Below are 5,504 nucleotides of genomic sequence, written 5' to 3' on the forward strand. Positions count from 1 at the left end.
GCTTGCTCTAACTCCCGTAACACGGTCGATGAGCACGGGAACGGGCTGATACTTCATACTACGGGCCAAAAACCCCAAGACGGTGTCCGTATGGAAATGGTAATTAAATATTTTACTAAATAAATTTTTTAATATATATATTTTTATTCTAACTTTCTTAAATGTTGGCCAAAGATCTTATGGAACTTTACGAGAGGACCCACAAGAACAAGGCGGGCGTATTTGTAGATGGCAAGTCCGAGCAAATCTACAACGAAATGGTTGCTTGGGTTGAAGACCGCCAGACCAAGCTGACCCAGCAGTCTACCGACGGATTACCCGTCACCTTATCCACACTTGAAGTGGATAAGATTTACGAGGAGGTAAATTTTCTAAAATTTTAATTTTTTTATTATTCATTTAATTTAACTTTAAATATTTACTAACAATATTTATTTTTTTGTTTTTAAGCTTGTCCCTAAAAAAAAGGGACGGACGTTGGGGATTGGTTCTGTCAACGATTTTCCGAGAGCGACATCGTCTTATGGTCAGCGACGGGATGATGAAGTCACTCAGATGCGTAACGAGTTGGCCTGCTCGTGTGGGTGGACTCGAGGGCTTCTTGGACTTTATAGCGGCCACAAATCCGGATTGGGAGACCATGTTGAGGAACATGTGACGATAAAATCCCACTACAGGCGAGAGACCATCCGACGACACACATGCCGAGGAGGATGTAGACAGGAGGAGTGATGAATTCCTCCGGGCGATGCACGACTCTTAGTTCTTTTTTTTTCAGTGGTTGTATTATAAATTCAAAACTTATTTATATATAAAATATTTGCGTATTTATTTATTTTTTAAATTTTAATTTTATTAATAAATTAAATAATTTTAAATATTTTTTAATTATATTTTAAAATTTGTTAAATAATAAAACGAAGTAGATTCGTAGCTAATCTACGACTTATTTACGTTGAACATTTACGAGGAAATCACGAGAAATGTTAAACGAGTATTTTACGAAGAAATAGTTTCAAGATATTTACGTGAAAGTTACGAGGAAAAAATTTCAAGGTAATTACGTGAATTTTACAAGGAAATACTTTCGAGATATGTACGTGTCGTTTACGAGGAAATGCTTCCGTGGTATTTACGAGGAACGGTAGCAACATTCTTTCGTGGACTGTCTACGTGGTCTTTACGACGATTTATTTTCTTCGTTTTTACGACGAAATGGTTTCCTCGCTATTTACGACGAATTAGCGAGGAAATATGCGTTACGACGAACGTATAACAACGAAACCTGTTTCCTCGCTAATTCCTCGTAAACCCTCTTTTACGACGAACTCACGAAGAAAACCGCCGTCGTTAAACTTATGTTTTCTTGTAGTGATTTGAGTGTCACTCCTCTGCAATCCGTTTCTCAGTACAGTCCTCGGACAACCCCTGCTTTTCCTACAATTGAACACAACATTCAGCAAACATCTTCAGCAAGTCAGAATACAGATTCTAGAACTTCATCTTCTGATCCAAGCTCCATCCCAAGGTCTGATCACTTAAATTCTGTTCAGTTTGGCTCGCTACCATGAGGTGAGTTGCAAAGATTTCTCAGTCCAGACGCTACTCCATCTTCTGATTCTGGTATCAAAGAGCTCTCAATGACTGCAAGAGATGGAAACAATTCTTTGCAGTTCAACGCCAGCGCCAGTTCTTCAAACATGCCTGAAACTACAGCAAGAGATGGAAACAATTCTTTGCAGTTCAACGCTAGCGCCAGTTCTTCAAACATGCCTGAAACTACAGCTGTGATGACAGAAACAGTAACTACTCAACAGTTACCTACTACAAGTGCAACACAGCCCCAACATCCGATGGTAACAAGATCAAAGGTAGGAACAATAAAACCAAACCCGCGCTATGTTCTCTTCACTGTCACCTCTACACCCACTGAGCCAAGGACAGTCACAGAAGCTTTGAAACATCCAGGATGGAATGGAGCTATGACAGAGGAGATGGTCTCTTTTAATGAACCTGATACCTTCACTCTGGTCCCTTATCAACCGAATATGCACATACTGGGCTGCATATGGATTTTTCGAGTCAAGTTGAATGCCAATGGTACAGTCAGATGCCTCCGATCCCGCCTGGTAGTCAAAGGATACGATCAAGAAGAAGGGATTGATTACTTAGATACATACAGTCCACTAGTCAAGTCACCCACTATCCGAGCTATACTCCACCTTGCAACGGTAAATAACTGGGACATAAAACAACTAGATGTCAAACATGCTTTCCTTTATGGAGACTTGACAGAAACTGTTTATATGCATCAACCTCCTGGCTTCATTAATTCAGAGAAACCAGGCTACGTATGCAAGCTTAACAAAGCTATATATGGGCTTAAACAAGCTTCAAGAGCATGGTTCAACAAATTTAGTGATTTCCTGCTAGCTTTCGGTTTCACTTGCAGTCTCATAGATCTCTCCTTGTTTATTTATCGTCGCAATGGAAATATAATACTCCTACTTCTTTATGTTGATGATATTGCATTAACTGGGAGTAACAAAAATCTCATCAGTATACTACTCGAGGCACTAAACAAAGAGTTTAAAATGAAGGACATAGGGCGTTTCCACTACTTTCTTGGACTGCAGGCTCACTTCAACTCTACTGGGATGTTTTTAAATCAAAAAAAAATATGCAGAAGACTTGCTTCACATCTCTGGAATGTCAGATTGTAGTCCAGTGACAACTCTCCTTCCTCATCAACTCAACAGAGTTCCTGACGAGTCCCCATTGTTTCCTCAGCATACATATTTTAGAAGTCTAGCATGTAAACTGCAGTATCTGACTTTAACCAGACCAGATCTTCAATTTGCAGTGAACTACATATGTAGAAATTAAGATGCATGCTCCAACTGAGACAAATTTTCAATTACTCAATAGAGTTCTGAGATATCTCCGAGGAACAACAAGCCTTGGTATTTCCTTCAACTCTCAGACAGATTCAAAAGTCACAGCTTATAGTGATAGTGATTGGGGAGGCTGCCCTGACCCTAGAAGATCCACTGGTGGTTTTTGCACATTCTTGGGCTCCAACCTCATCTCTTGGTCAGTTCAGAAACAAGACTAAGTTTCCAGAAGTTCCACAGAGGCTGAATACCGCACGTTATCAGACACTGCAGCAGAGATCGTTTGGCTCACTAATCTTATGAGTGAAATTGGTATTCCTCAGTCCTCACCACCCGAGTTATTTTGCGATATTCTCTCAGCAGTTTATCTCTCTGCGACATCGGCAATGCATGAAAGATCCAAACACTTTGAAGTGGACTTCCATTTTGTGAGGGAGAAAGTAGCTTTTCGAAAATTGATCGTACATCATATATTGTCAGAATATCAGTTGGCTGATATTTTTACAAAGTCGTTACCTACTCGCAGCTTTCAAGACTTAAGGTTCAAACTTGGTGTGGTTTGTTCACGTACACAAAGTTTGAGGGGGCGTGTAGACAGAACTGACAAAACGATGAAAGTTTGGAAAGCAAAAGAGAATACTGGTTCAGAAACGTGTTCTGTTTCTGAAACAGAGAAGAACATATCAATGGGCCTACGAGAAAGTGATAAAGCCCAAAGAGCTGAAACTAGCTTTACAAAGAATGAAGTGGGCCTACAGAAGACAGAACATAAGTCCACTCAAGAGCACGGCACTACAACGGCTACATCGAGTCAAGAGATCAAAAACAGACAAAGAACAGAACAGGTGGTCCTGCACCGTACGCCTTGGAACAACCAATGGCATTGAGGAATCGCTTTCATGTGCAGGAATCCAACGAGGAAGTGTCGCCCTAAACGACAACAAGTGGCCCACCTAGGATTTTAACTCTTTAGTATAAATACTCCTCTTACTCTTGTAATAAACTTTAAGCTTGAATGAAAAATGAAAAGTTTCAACATATCTATCTTTGTTCTAGTTCTACATCTCTGTTCTTGTTCTCAAGCAAGTGAAACGAATATCATATGTGTTTCAAAGTTTGGTCTCGGGTTTACCTAGTGATTTGAAAGTTTTGTCTATTTTTGTTTAAATGTTTTTATGTTTCTAAATATGACTTGAAATTGCTGTGAGGTGAAAGTTTTGTCTGTGTTTTAAGTTTTATTTTCGTTGTTTGGTTGTGACTTGAAAGTTTGGTCTATGTTTGTTTCTAATATGAGTATATGACTTGTTCTTGCTGTGAGTTTGGGTTCAGTCTAAATATTTTATTTTCGTTGTTTGGTTATCAGTTTTGGTTCAGTCTAACTTATTTATTTTTTTTAATATGAAATCACTCTCATCCGTACATAACTTATGTTTATGTGTTTTAAGGTTTGGTCATGACAAATCATCACTGACCCGAAAGATTACAAAGATCTTTACAAACAAGTTTGATGGTCCTTTCTACAGTTGAACTTGCAGTTAAGTTTTCTCTTTTAAAGAAAAAGTTTTTTGTTGAATTTGCAGTTAAGTTTTCTCTTTTAAACTTCACAATTAAAATGTTGTTTAATTTCATTCCTAACATCAACTCACTCTTCTGTTTTTTAGAAAACTCACACTTGGCATCCGTCACAAACCGGTGTGGTTCAGGAAAAGTTCGAGGAGATATGTGAGCGGCGTATGGAAGACATGGTCAGCATATGTACGACGTATCGAGTGCAACCAACCTAGCTGGATTACTGATTTTTGGATGTAGATATACACATTTTAATGTCGTATCTAAATCTTTTCACAACTTTTTTCCAATAGTTGCAATATTGAAAACACATATTTAATTTGAAAGACAAACCTTTTCATCTAGTATAAGAAAATTGAGACTAAGGATTTCATTGTTTCTTTTAGGATATTTGGCTATCCAAACACGTAAAAATCTTCGTACTATTTTTTGTTGATAACGGTTCATTTGAATATTTTCTAAAATTTGTAACCAAGTAACTGCATGTAACTTTTTTTCACCATTTTATTATTAGTTTGATTAGTGAAAATTATGTTTTGGACAAAAACTATTTATATATTTTAAAAATCTATTTGATTAGTTCCAACTCTTCAATTTAAATAGGAATTGAAAAGGTTTTATTGTTTCCATTTTTCCTTTAGCACCGGCTTAGATTAAACTAGAGTTTCAGTTAAATATGTGTTTTTCGTAAGTTTGGTAATGACAAATTGTTGGATTATTGTTATATTGATTGTAAAAGTTTGTAGTCTCTAATTTCTATTTCCTTTAGCACCGGCTTAGATTAAACTAGATTTTCAGTTAAATATGTGTTTTCAATATTGCAACTATTAAAAACAAAAATGGAACAAGAAATGGTAAGTTTAATCCATGATATTTGGATATCCAACCTGGACGTATTCTACAATTTTGGCTGTAAATATACATTTTAATGTTGTATCTAAACCTTTTTACAACTTTTTCCAATAGTTGCAATATTGAAAACACATATTTAATTTGAAAGACAAACTTTTTCATCTATTATAAGAAAATTGAGATTAATGA

General features: G+C 37.0%; 1 long non-coding RNA gene across 1 annotated transcript; it reads left to right on the top strand.

Moving 5' to 3' along the window:
• The first annotated feature begins 3,902 nt into the window (after nt 1-3,902).
• On the top strand, nt 3,903-4,965 carry LOC106340808. The gene is made up of 2 exons (XR_001269517.1): nt 3,903-4,473; nt 4,556-4,965. It is a non-coding gene; the product is annotated as an uncharacterized LOC106340808 (long non-coding RNA).
• The last annotated feature ends 539 nt before the right edge of the window (nt 4,966-5,504 follow it).

The sequence above is a fragment of the Brassica oleracea genome, chromosome C4 (genome assembly GCF_000695525.1).
Source record: "Brassica oleracea var. oleracea cultivar TO1000 chromosome C4, BOL, whole genome shotgun sequence".
In the NCBI taxonomy this organism is placed as follows: Eukaryota; Viridiplantae; Streptophyta; class Magnoliopsida; order Brassicales; family Brassicaceae; genus Brassica; species Brassica oleracea.